We start from the raw sequence: 14,104 nt of genomic DNA on the forward strand, positions 1-14,104 counted from the left end.
TTTTGTTGTTTCTCATATGCATTCTCAATTTGTTAGTGTCAATAGTATACAAACTTCTAAGTTTGGTGTCTTGCATGCATTGTTTATTTGATCTTAGTTTCATTTTGATTATTCCTCATCATTAAAAATTCAAAAAAATTTTAATTAGTGTCTTTTCTAGTCAATAATACAGAGAATTGAAGATTCAGAACATACAGCAGAGGAATTACACAGAAAAAGCTGGGCGTTCAAAACGCCCAGTGAAAAAGGAAAACTGGCGTTTAAACGCCAGCCAAGGTACCTGGCTGGGCGTTTAACGCCCAAAAGGGTAGCATTTTAGGCGTTAAACGCCAGAATGTATACCATTCTGGGCGTTTAACGCTAGGATGGCACAAGAGGGAAGATTTTGTTTTTAATTCAAATTTTTTTTCAAGTTTTCATAATTTTTCAAAATCAAATCTTTTTCAAATCATGTATTTTCAATCATATATTTTCAAAATCAATTTCTTTCCATTTTTCAAAAATACTTGCTAACAATTAATGATTTGATTCAAACATTTCAAGTATGTTTCCTTTTCTGTTGAGAAAGGTTTAATGTCTGAATCATATCTTTTAAAATTTCTTGTTAGCTAAGTCATTATTTTTAAAAATCAAATCTTTTTAAACTGTTTTTCAATCATATGTTTTCAATCATATCTTTTTAATCACATCTTTTTCAAAATAATCTTCAATCATATCTTTTTTATTTCTAATTTCAAAATCTTTTTCAAAAATCACTTAATTACTTTCTCAATCTTAGTTTTCGAAAATCACCAATCAATTTTTCAAAATTTCTTTTAATTATTTCAAAATCTCTTACTTTATTTTCGAAAATTCTTCCCCTCTTCTCACATCCCTCTATTTAAGGACTAACACTCCTCCTGAATGTACAATTCGAACCCTATCTCTCTTGATAAGTTTGAATTCTTCTACCTCCTCCTTCTATTCTTCTTTTCCTCTGACATCTCAAGGAATCTCTATACTGTGACATAGAGGATTCCATATTTTCTTGTTCTCTTCTCTTTCATATGGGCAGGAGCAAAGACAAAAGCATTCTTGTTGAGGCTGACCCTGAACCTGAAAGGACCTTGAAGCGAAAGCTAAGAGAAGCTAAAGCACTACTCTCTGTAGAGGACCTAATAGAAATCTTCAAACAAGAAGAAGACATGGCAGCCGAAAACAACAACAATGCCAACAATGCAAGAAAGGTGTTGGGTGACTTTACTGCACCTACTCCCGACTTCTATGGGAGAAGCATCTCTATCCCTGCCATTGGAGCAAACAACTTTGAGCTTAAGCCTCAATTAGTTTCTCTAATGCAACAGAATTGCAAGTTTCATGGACTTCCATTGGAAGATTCTCATCAGTTTTTAGCTGAATTCTTGCAAATCTGTGACACTGTCAAGACCAATGGGGTTGACCCTGAGGTCTACAGACTTATGCTATTCCCTTTTGCATTAAGAGACAGAGCTAGGATATGGTTGGACTCATAACCTAAAGAAAGCCTGAACTCTTGGGAAAAGCTAGTCAATGCCTTCTTGGCAAAGTTCTTTCCACCTCAAAAATTGAGTAAGCTTAGAGTGGAAGTCCAAACCTTCAGACAGAAGGAAGGTGAATCCCTCTATGAAGCTTGGGAAAGATTCAAACAATTGATTAGAAAGTGTCCTTCTGACATGCTTTCTAAATGGAGCATCATAGGTATCTTCTATGATGGTCTGTCTGAACTGTCCAAGATGTCATTGGACAGCTCTGCTGGAGGATCTCTTCATCTGAAGAAGACGCCTGCAGAAGCTCAAGAACTCATTGAAATGGTTGCAAATAACCAATTCATGTACACTTCTGAAAGGAATCCTGTGAACAATGGGACGAATCAGAAGAAAGGAGTTCTTGAGATTGATACTCTGAATGCCATATTGGCCCAGAACAAAATATTGACTCAACAAGTCAATATGATTTCTCAAAGTCTGTCTGGAATGCAAGCTGCACCAGGCAGTACTAAGGACGCTTCATCTGAAGAAGAAGCTTATGATCCTGAGAACCCTTCAATGGAAGAGGTGAATTACATGGGAGAACCCTATGGAAACACCTATAATCCTTCATGGAGAAATCATCCAAATCTCTCATGGAAGGATCAACAGAGACCTCAACAAGGTTTCAACAACAATAATGATGGAGGAAACAGGTTTGGCAATGGCAAGCCTTTTCCATCATCTTCTCAGCAACAAACAGAGAATTCTAAGCAGAGCCACTTTGACTTAGCAACCATGGTCTCTGATATAATCAAAACCACTCAAAGTTTCATGACTGAAACAAGGTCCTCCATTAGAAACTTGGAGGCACAAGTGGGTCAGCTGAGTAAGAAAGTTACTGAACTCCCTCCTAGTACTCTTCCAAGCAATACAGAAGAGAATCCAAAAGGAGAGTGTAAGGCCATCAACATGGCCGAATTTGGAGAGGATAAAGAGGCAGTGAGCACCACTGAGGAAGACCTCAATGGACGTCCACTGGCCTCCAATGAGTTCCTTAATGAGGAACCATGGGAATCTGAGGCTCACACTGAGACCATAGAGATTCCATTGGAATTACTTCTGCCATTCATGAGCTCTGATGAGTATTCTTCCTCTGAAGAGGACGAAGATTTCACTAAAGAGCAAGTTGCTAAGTACCTTGGAGCAATCATGAAGCTAAATGACAAGTTATTTGGTAATGGGACTTGGGAGGATGAACCCCCTTTGCTCACCAAAGAACTGGATGACTTGACTAGGCAGAGATTATCTCAAAAGAGACAGGACCCTAGGAAGTTCTCAATACCTTGTACCATAGGCACCATGACCTTTGAAAACGCTCTGTGTGACCTAAGGTCAAGCATAAACCTCATGCCTCTCTCTGTAATGGAGAAGCTAGGGATCTTTGAGGTGCAAGCTGCAAGAATCTCACTAGAGATGGCAGACAATTCAAGAAAACAAGCTTATGGACTTGTAGAGGATGTTCTGGTAAAGGTTGAAGACCATTACATCCCTGCTGATTTCATAGTCCTGGAGACTAGGAAGTGCATGGATGAATTCATCATCCTTGGCAGACCCTTCCTAGCCACAGCAAAGGCTGTGATTGATGTTAACGGAGGAGAATTGATCATTCAAGTGAATGAAGAATCCTTTGTGTTTAAGGCTCAAGGATACCCCTCTGTAACCATGGAGAGAAAGCATGAAGAGCTTCCCTCAAAATAGAGTCAAACAGATCCCCCACGGTCAAACTCTAAGTTTGGTGTTGGGAGGCCACAACCAACTTCTAAGTTTGGTGTTGAACCCCCACATTCAAACTCTAAGTTTGGTGTTGGGAGGTTCCAACATTGCTCTGAGTATATGTGAAGCTCCATGAGAGCCCACTGTCAAGCTACTGACATTAAAGAAGCACTTGTTGGGAGTCAACCCAATGTTATATTTATCTATTTTCTTTTGTTATTTTATGTTTTCTATAGGTTGATGATCATGGGAAGTCACAAAATCAATTGAAAAAGCAAAAACAAAATGAAAAACAGAAAGAAAAAAATAGCACACCCTGGAGGAAAATCTGCTGGCATTTAAACGCCAGTGAAGATAGCAGAATGGGCGTTTAACGCCCAGTCTGGCACCATTCTGGGCGTTTAACGCCAGAAAGGGGCACCAGACTGGCGTTTAATGCCAGGAATGGGCAAGAAACTGGCGTTAAATGCCAGAAATGGGCACCAGCCCGGCGTTTAACGCCAGGATTGGCAGAAAAGGGCGTTTTGCACGCCACTTGGTGCAGGGATGAGCTATCCTTGACACCTCAAGATCTGTGGACCCCACAGGATCCCCACCTACCCCACCACTCTCTCTTCTTCACCCATTCACCAATCACCTCAATACCTCTTCCCCCAAAACCCCTCACCTATCAAATCCCACCATTCTCTTCACCACTCACATCCATCCTTCATAAAACCCATCTTCACCCCCCTCATTTTCACACAACCTAAACACTACTTCTCCCCCTTGGCCGAACCACAAAGCCCCCTCCATCTCCTATATTTCTTCTTCTTCTACTCTCTTCTTTCTTCTTTTGCTCGAGGACGAGTAAACCTTCTAAGTTTGGTGTGGTAAAAGCATTGCTTTTTGTTTTTTCATAACCATTTATGGCATCTAAGGCCGGAGAAACCTCTAGAAAGAGGAAAGGGAAGGCAAAAGCTTCCACCTCCGAGTCATGAGAGATGGAGAGATTCATCTCAAGGGTGCATTAAGACCACTTCCATGAAGTTGTGGCCATGAAGAAGGTGATCCCCGAGGTCCCTTTCAAACTCAAAAAGAGTGAATATCTGGAGATCCGACATGAGATCCAAAGAAGAGGTTGGGAAGTTCTTACCAACCCCATTCAACATGTTAGAATCTTAATGGTTCAAGAGTTCTATGCCAATGCATGGATCACCAAGAACCATGATCAAAGTGTGAACCCGGACCCAAAGAATTGGCTTACAATGGTTCGGGGGAAATGCTTAGATTTTGTCCAAAAAATATAAGGTTGGAATTCAACTTGCCCATGATGTAAGGAGATGAACACCCTTACACTAGAAGGGTCAACTTTGATCAAAGGTTGGACCAAGTCCTCAGAGACATTTGTGAAGAGGGCGCTCAATGGAAGAGAGATTCAAGAGGGAAGCCGGTTCAACTGAGAAGGCATGACCTCAAGCCCGTGGCTAGGGGATGGTTGGAGTTTATCCAACGCTCAATCATTCCCACTAGCAACCGGTCTGAAGTTACTATAGTCCGGGCTATCATGATTCATAGCATCATGATTGGAGAGGAAGTAGAAATTCATGAGGTTATATCCCAAGAACTTTATAAGGTGGTGGACAAGTCCTCTACCTAGGCAAGGTTAGCCTTCCCTTATCTCATTTGTCACCTCTGTAATTCAGTTGGAATTAACATAGAGGGAGGCATCCTCATTGATGAGGACAAGCCCATCACTAAGAAAAGGATGGAGCAAACAAGAGATCCCATTCATGGACATGAGAAAATTCCTCATCATGAAATCTCTGAGATACCTCAAGGGATGCACTTTCTTCCACAAAATTATTGGGAGTAAATCAACACCTCCCTAGGAGAATTTAGTTCCAACATGGGACAACTAAGGGTGGAGCACCAAGAACATTCCATCCTCCTCCATGAAATTAGAGAAGATCAAAGAATCATGAGAGAGGAGCAACAAAGGCAAGGAAGATACATTGAGGAGCTCAAGCACTCCATAATATCTTCAAGAGGAAGAACAAGCCGCCATCACTAAGGTGGACCCGTTCTTTAATCTCCTTGTTCTTTATTTTTCTGTTTTTCAAAAATTATGCTTTATGTTTTATTTATGTTTGTGTCTTATAATCATTAGTGTCTTAGTGTCTATGCCTTAAAGTTATGAATGTCCTATGAATCCATCACCTTTCTTAAATGAAAAATGTTCTTAATTAAAAAAGAGAAGAATTGCATGAATTTTGAATTTTATAACAGATTAATTATTTTGATGTGGTGGCAATACTTTGACTTCTGAATGTATGCTTGAACAGTGCATATGTCTTTTGAATTTGTTGTTCATGAATGTTGGCTCTTGAAAGAATGATAAAAAAAGAAGACATGTTACTGAGGATCTGAAAATCATAAAAATGATTCTTGAAGCAAGAAAAAAGCAGTGAATACAAAAAAAAGAGAGAAAGCAAGCAGAAAAAGCCAACAGTCCTTTAAACCAAAAGGCAAGGGTAAAAATAAAGTCGTGATCCAAGGCAAAAAAAAAAGAGTGTGCTTAAGAACCCTGGACACCTCTAATTGGGGACTCTAGCAAAGCTGAGTCACAATCTGAAAAGGTTCACCCAGTTATGTGTCTGTGGCATGTATGTATCCGGTGGTAATACTGGAAGACAGAGTGCTTTGGGCCACGGACAAGACTCATAAAGTAGCTGTGTTCAAGAATCATCATACTTAACTAGGAGAATCAATAACACTATCTGGATTCTGAGTTCCTATAAAAGCCAATCATTCTGAATTTCAAAGGATAGAGTGAGATGCCAAAACTGTTCAGAGGCAAAAAGCTAAAAGCCCCGCTCATCTAATTAATACTGATCTTCATAGATGTTTTTGGAATTCATTGCATATTCTCTTCTTTTTATCCTACTTGATTTTCAGTTGCTTGGGGACAAGCAACAATTTAAGTTTGGTGTTGTGATGAGCGGATAATTTATACGCTTTTTGGCATTGTTTTTAGTATGTTTTAGTTAGTTTTCATTATATTTTTATTAGTTTTTAGTTAAAATTCACTTTTCTGGACTTTACTATGAGTTTGTGTGTTTTTCTGTGATTTCAGGTATTTTTTGGCTGAAATTGAGGGACCTGAGCAAAAATCTGATTCAGAGGCTGAAAAGGACTGCAGATGCTGTTGGATTCTGACCTCCCTGCACTCGAAGTGGATTTTCTGGAGCTACAGAAGCCCAATTGGCACGCTCTCAATTGCGTTGGAAAGTCGACATCCTGGGCTTTCCAGCAATGTATAATAGTCTATACTTTGCCCGAGATTTTGATAGCCCAAACAGGCGTTCCAAGTCAGCTCAAGAATTCTGGTGTTAAACGCCGGAACTAGCACAAGAATGGGAGTTAAAGCCCCAAACTGGCACAAAAGCTGGCGTTTAACTCCAAGAAAAGTCTCTACACATGAAAGCTTCAATGCTCAGCCCAAGCACACACCAAGTGGGCCCGGAAGTGGATTTTTATGTCATTTACTCCTCTTTGTAAACCCTAAGCTACTAGTTCTCTACAAATAGGACCTTTTTGCTATTGTATTAAAAAAATCTTTTTGATCATGTTTTTATGATTAAACCCTCTTTGGGAGGCTGGCCATTCGGCCATGCCTAGACCTTGTTCTTATGTATTTTCAACGGTGTAGTTTCTACACACCATAGATTAAGGTGTGGAGCTCTGCTGTACCTCGAGTATTAATGCAATTACTATTGTTCTTCTATTCAATTCAGCTTATTCTTGTTCTAAGATATTCATTCGCACCCAAGAACATGATGAGTGTGATGATTATGTGATGCTCATCATCATTCTCACTTATGAACGCGTGCCTGACAACCACTTCCGTTCTACAAGCAAACAAGGCTTGAATGTTTATCTCTTGGATTCCTTAATCAGAATCTTCGCGGTATAAGCTAGAATTGATGGCGGCATTCAAGAGAATCTGGAAGGTCTAAACCTTGTCTGTGGTAATCTGAGTAGGATTCAAGGATTGAATGAATGTGACGAGCTTCAAACTTGCGATTGTGGGGCGTTAGTGACAGACGCAAAAGAATCACTGGATTCTATTCCGCATGATCAAGAACCAACAGCTGAATAGCCGTGCTGTGACAGAGCGCGTTGAACATTTTCACTGAGAGGACGGGACTGTAGCCATTGACAACGGTGATGCCCAACATACAGCTTGCCATGGAAAGGAGTAAGAAGGATTGGATGAAGACAGTAGGAAAGCAGAGAGACAGAAGGGATAAAGCATCTCCATACGCTTATCTGAAATTCTCACCAATGAACTACATAAATATCTCTATCTTTATTTTATGTTTTATTCATCTTTTAATTATCAATCCTCCATAACCATTTGAATCCGCCTGACTGAGATTTACAAGATGACCATAGCTTGCTTCATACCAACAATCTCCATGGGATCGACCCTTACTCGCGTAAGGTTTATTACTTGGACGACCCAGTGCACTTGCTGGTTAGTTGTACGAAGTTGTGATAAAGAGTTGAGATTGCAATTGAGCGTACCATGTTGATGGCGCCATTGATGATCACAATTTCATGCACCACATATGCAAACATGTAAATACACTAAATATTGGACATATAGACTGGAACAAAATAAAGATTGCAATCATAGAGAAGAAAAACACACAAGAATAAAATTTTACAGTTAAATAATGTAACCATACAATTAAGCTGAAAATCTCACAGGTTGTGTGTTCTTTGGCTCAAAAACCATGTTCCAAATACAACTTCAAACAAATTTAACACGAAAAATTTTTATTTTAAATTAGCGAAATTTTTTTCAAAAATAGGGTCTTAAAAAGAAATTTATTATTTCTCAACCAAGTAGAATATGCATAAAATCAAACAAATATGCAATTAAACATGCAAATGCAACAATGAACTAATAAATAAAATAAAATATTGGTGTTGAGAAGAGAATAGCTAACCCGTGGAGATCGGTATCGACCTCCCCACACTTAAAGATTGCACCATCCTCGGTGCATGCTGAGATGTGCAGGTGGACGGGCGGTTCCAACTGGCGCCTTTCTCCAAAGATCGTGCAGATGGACTTGTCTGTCTCCCCATGTAAACGTCTTCCAGTTCCCTTCCGGGTGGCCATCCTGAAAGAAAAAGGGAAGAAAAGTAACCCAGGAATAAAGATAAGAAAATAAATAAAGTATGGGTGGGTTAATGCCAATTGATAAGGGTCTCATTTACATGGAAGCTTCAACATGTAAGTGATAAAACAGTAGAAGCACATGGCAAATCAAGAGTGCAAAAATTTGCAACATAGGAGAAGAGTGTGGGTAATGAAAGACAATATAAATTCATGTCAATGTAAAATTAATACAAATATCATAAAAGATTAACATTGATTTAAATAATATTACCCAACAGTGTAAAATAAGTCACTGAGCACCAAAATAATATCAGAAAAGACACAACAGTTGAATACAAACAAGTAACACCGATGGAAAAATAATAAATTTAGAAAAGAAAAGAAAAATATGCACAAAATTAAAATGCAATGAATGAAATACGCAAATAAATTAAGAAAAATAGAATGAAGGTGAAAAAGAATGAGAAGTGAAAGAAATAAAGTAAGAAAGAAAGAGGAAAAGATAGAAGAAATTAGGATTAGAAAAGAAAAGATAAGATAATTGGCACTGATTTGGATAAGTTGTGCGTCTCATGTGACGCGGACGCGTGGTGCACGCGATCGCGTGGGGTGTGATGAATTCAAGTGACGCGGACGCGTAGGGCACGCGGACGCATGACTCGAATTGTGCTAGTGGCGCGAGAGTAGCCTCGCGCACGCACAACTCTCTGTTTAAATGCATTTTTGCCAAAAATCGAGGGTGACGCGGTCGCGTGGTTGACTCGATCCCGTGGATGGCCTAAATTTGAAAACGGCACATTCGCGTGGGGCACGCGTTCGCGTGGTAGGGCTTGTGCTTCTAGCACGGCGCCAGCCCAGGTTCAGCGCGATTTTCGGCCATACACCCCTTTTTACGTCGATTTTGAGGGCAAGCATTCGCGTGGGTGACGCGGATGCGTGGGAGGCATTTTTCCCACATGACACGGACGCGTCAGCGATGCGGTTGCGTGGATCAATTTGTGCCAAAGGCACGCCTCCAGCCACGCTCTCGCATGACTTTCTGTTCAATTCTTTTTCTTCACAACGCACTAGTGACGCAGACGCGTTAGCGACGCTGCCGCGTCGCATGCGTTTTTTTATTATGCAGTATGCAGAATGCAAAATGCAATAAATGTCATGCAAAAATTGCAGGTTCAATAAAAATTAAAAAATATACTAAAATTAAAACTAAAAAGAGAACGATCATACCATGGTGGGTTGTCTCCCACCTAGCACTTTTAGTTAAAGTCCTTAAGTTGGACATTTGATGAGCTTCCTGTCATGGTGGCTTATTCTTGTACTGATCCAGGAATCTCCACCAATGTTTGGAATTCCAACAGCCTCCGGGGTCCCAAACTAGGCGCAGAAAGCCTTCAAGCAAGCTAAAGCAAGTGACAAGGCCCCAAGAGTATTGATTTCTAGATTGAATTCCTGGGTCCCAAACCTTACTTTTGCACCCGTCTTCTTATTGAGCAATATTGTTCCATCCGGGTAGCAAGCGGTCTGAATTCTCACTGATGCAGCCAAATAACTTCCTAGACCCATTCAGCTGAGCTCTATACCAACCTTTGCGTTTAAACTTTGAGCTTTCAACCATAATGAACTTTGCAGGACAATTCTTACCACTGATCATCTTCCTTTTGCTCTTAATGCCACAAAAAGCTCTAAGTTGACCATCTGTCTCCAGTAACCCATATTCAAGTGGAATTAGAAAGCTAAGGGATATGAATTTTACCCACTTGAATGTTGTGAAGGATGATGGCAACTTAGGGGGAGGTGTTTGGAATGAACGTGGAAGCTCCACTCCCTTGTGCTCTTTTCTGAATTCTTCCACTTCCTTGCAAACATTTTTCATTCCAGCCATGTCCTGGTCAAAGTCTTTCATATCTTCCTCATTACTTGAGTCATAATTAGGAGGTTGAGAAAAGTCGACCTCTGCATCATCTTCGTATTCACTTGGGAAAGATTCTTCTGTCTCAAAAAATTCACTTACGGGTGTAAGTTCATCACTAGGAGGACTTGACTGGTGACTATCATCATCAAGGAAACATGCATCTTGAGTTACTCCGTCCAGTTCTTCATAAGATATCTGCATTGGAGGCTGTGCAACATCCTCTTTAGCGTCAATTGTAACATCCTTGACGGTGTTTTCCATGACTCTGTATTTCCTAGGAGATTTAGCATCTCCTAAATCTTCAACCAACTCTTCTTCTTCTACAATGACAGCGTCCTCTATTTGTTCCAGTACGAAGTTATGCTCTATGCTGTCTATTGGAGTTTCTAGTGCCTTTTTCGCACTACGTTCTTCATTAGATTCTCCACATGAAGCCATGGGAGTCTGTTGAGTGTCTGAACGTCTGGAAGATAATCAATTTCTTGCTTGATCCAGGTATTTAAGTATGCAATCGTATTCATCCTCGATGATTTTCTTTTCAACTATTTCTTCACCTTCAAGTACAAAATCCTCCTTGATGGCTTCTTTTCTATGATAACTCCCTTCAACTACTCCCTCATCTGCAAAGGTCTCTACTACCTTTACCTTTAGTGCCTCCTCTAGCTCATTATGAAGTATAAATTTGCGAAGATGATCCTTTCTCTCTTGTTCCATGTCAATAGTATCATTGGGATCATGTTGCTCTTGGGTTGATGGATGTTGGTGCTCTTCCATGGATGGTGGTGATGGGATGGGTGGATCATTATGTGGTTGGGATGGAAGTGCAGTGGAGCTTGAGGGTTGAATATTGGGTGTAGAGGGTTGGCCCAAGCGGGATATAAGTGCTTGAAGAGTAGAGGTGAGACTAGTGATATAGGCAAGTTTGCTTTCCATGGAGGTTTGGGGTGGATAAGGATCATGTGGTAGTGAATGGTGAAAAGAAGCTTGTGAGTGTGGTGGTTCGAAGTTATGTCGAGAGGATGGTCTCTGAGCACAGGTTGGGGCTTGTTGGTAGCTACAAGGCGGTCCACCAAATCTATCGGTTGGGCATGCATTGTAAAATGGTCTTTGTCTATGATATCTAGGAGGATGTTGTTGCCTAAAGGGGTGATCAGCTCCTTGTGTCTCCATCCATCTTTGATTGCTTAGACCTTAATGAATAGTCCTGTTATAGCTTCCATTCCTTGCAACAAAATTAGAACTAACCTCAAAGCGAGAGGGGTGAGAATTCATAATAGATATTAGAAATAAGAGGGAAGAGAGAAAACAAATAAACAAGTAAGAGAAAAATATTTTTTTTTGAAAAATATTTACAATAACCAATAATAAGGCACACGTTTGCAATTCCCCGGCAACGGCGCCATTTTGAAGAACTGAAGATTGATGGTTTAGAAGTTATAGTGAACTCTTGTTGTAAGTATAGTTACTAAACCAAGCAATCAACCTTTCTTACAAATGTTTTGGTTGTCACAAGTAACAAACCCCTAAATAAATTGATAACCGAAGTATTTAAACCTCGGGTCGTCTTCTCAAGGAATTGCAGGGAGGTATGTTCTTATTGTTGGTTATGAGTTTATAAATTGGGGGTTTTGAGAATGAGGAACAAATAAAATAAATGACAAGTAAAATAAATAAATGACTGTAAAATAAACTCTTGACAAAGTATGAGAAATTGGAAGTCCTATCCCATTTATCCTTATCAATTGTGATGAGAATTGAATTTTTCTCCCACTATGTTAACCTCTAACTATGAAGGTAAGTTAAGTGGATGAATTAATTCAAATCCTCAAATTCCAGTCTTTCCTTGGGAAAAGTTATAATTATTGGATCTCGAATTAATTCTTGAAGAATTCTAATTTTCAGTCAACAATGAGTTTGATAACTCAAGAGTTACCAATTAATCAACCAAAGCCAAAAGGGAATAAAATCTACTTGAATGAAAATAATTTGGACAGAGCACAAGCATCAATAACATAAATTAGAGAAAACAATCATAAGTCTGAAATACCTCAAATTATATTAAATAGAAGGTTAGATTGAACATAGAAAACCATAAGCCAAATTGGCAACATCAAATAATCAACTAAAGTGATAAATAAAAGTAGAAAATAAATTAAAGGAACATTGAACCTGTGATGAAGAAGTAGAAATCCTAATCCTAAGAGAGAGGAGAGAGCCTCTCTCTCTAAAAACTACATCTAAAACCTAAAATTGTGAGTAATGAATAGCCTGATGAGTCTTTGCATGTTCCCTGACTTTAATCTGTGTTTCTGGGCCGAAAACTGGGTTGAAATCCGGCCCAAAATCTCTGCCAGCGACTTTTGTAATTCTGCAGATCGCGCACTGATGAGTGGATAATTTATACGCTTTTTGGCATTGTTTTTAGATAGTTTTTAGTAAGTTCAAGCTACTTTTATGGATGTTTTCATTAGTTTTTATGTTAAATTCACATTTCTGGACTTTACTATGAGTTTGTGTATTTTTCTGTGATTTCAGATAAATTCTGGCTGAAATTGAGAGACTTGAGCAAAACTTTGATAGGAAGCTGACAAAGGACTGCTGATGCTGTTAGAATCTGACCTCCCTGCACTCGAAATGGAATTTCTGGAGCTACAGAACTCCAAATGGCGCACTCTCAATGGCGTTGGAAAGAAAACATCCAGAGCTTTCCAGCAATATATAATAGTTCATACTTTATTCGGGAATTGATGACGTAAACTGGCACTCAACGCCAGTTCCATGTTGCTGTCTGGAGTAAAACGCCAGAAAAACGTCACGACCCGGAGTTGAACGCCCAAAACACGTTACAACTTGGCGTTCAACTCCAAGAGAAGCCTCAGTCGTGGATAGATCAAGCTCAGCCCAAACATGCACCAAGTGGGCCCCGGAAGTGGATTTATGCATCAATTACTTACTCATGTAAACCCTAGTAGCTAGTTTATTATAAATAGGACTTTTTACTAATGTATTAGACATCTTGGGACGTTTAGTTCTCAGATCATGGGGGGCTGGCCACTCGGCCATGCCTGAACCTTTCACTTATGTATTTTTAACGGTGGAGTTTCTACACACCATAGATTAAGGGTGTGGAGCTTTACTGTACCTCAAGTTTCAATACAATTACTACTATTTTCTCTTCAATTCTCTTTATTCCTATTCTAAGATATTCGTTGCACTTCAACTTGATGAATGTGATGATCCATGACACTCATCATCATTCTCACCTATGAACGCGCGTGACTGACAACCACTTCCGTTCTACCTTAGATCGGGCGCATATCTCTTGGATTCCTTAATCAGAATCTTCGTGGTATAAGCTAGAATTGATGGCGGCATTCATGGGAATCCGGAAAGTCTAACCTTGTCTGTGGTATTCCAAGTAGGATTCTGGAATTGAATGACTGTGACGAGCTTCAAACTCCTGAAGGCTGGGCGTTAGTGACAGACGCAAAAGAATCAAGGGATTCTATTCCAACCTGATTGAGAACCGACAGATGATTAGCCGTGCTGTGACAGAGCATTTGGACCTTTTTCACTGAGAGGATGGGATGTAGCCATTGACAACGGTGATGCCCTACATACAGCTTGCCATGGAAAGGAGTAAGAAGGATTGGATGAAAGCAGTAGGAAAGCAGATATTCAAAAGGAACACAGCATCTCCATACGCCTATCTGAAATTCCCACCATGGAATTACATGAGTAACTTTATCTTTATTTTATGTT

General features: G+C 39.8%; 1 non-coding gene across 1 annotated transcript; it reads right to left on the reverse strand.

The window, feature by feature from the left end:
* Positions 1-1,589: 1,589 nt before the first annotated feature.
* On the reverse strand, positions 1,590-1,697 carry LOC130953428 (small nucleolar RNA R71). The gene has a single exon (XR_009075599.1). It is a non-coding gene; the product is annotated as a small nucleolar RNA R71 (small nucleolar RNA).
* Positions 1,698-14,104: the final 12,407 nt, after the last annotated feature.

The sequence above is a fragment of the Arachis stenosperma genome, chromosome 9 (genome assembly GCF_014773155.1).
Source record: "Arachis stenosperma cultivar V10309 chromosome 9, arast.V10309.gnm1.PFL2, whole genome shotgun sequence".
Lineage (NCBI taxonomy): Eukaryota > Viridiplantae > Streptophyta > Magnoliopsida > Fabales > Fabaceae > Arachis > Arachis stenosperma.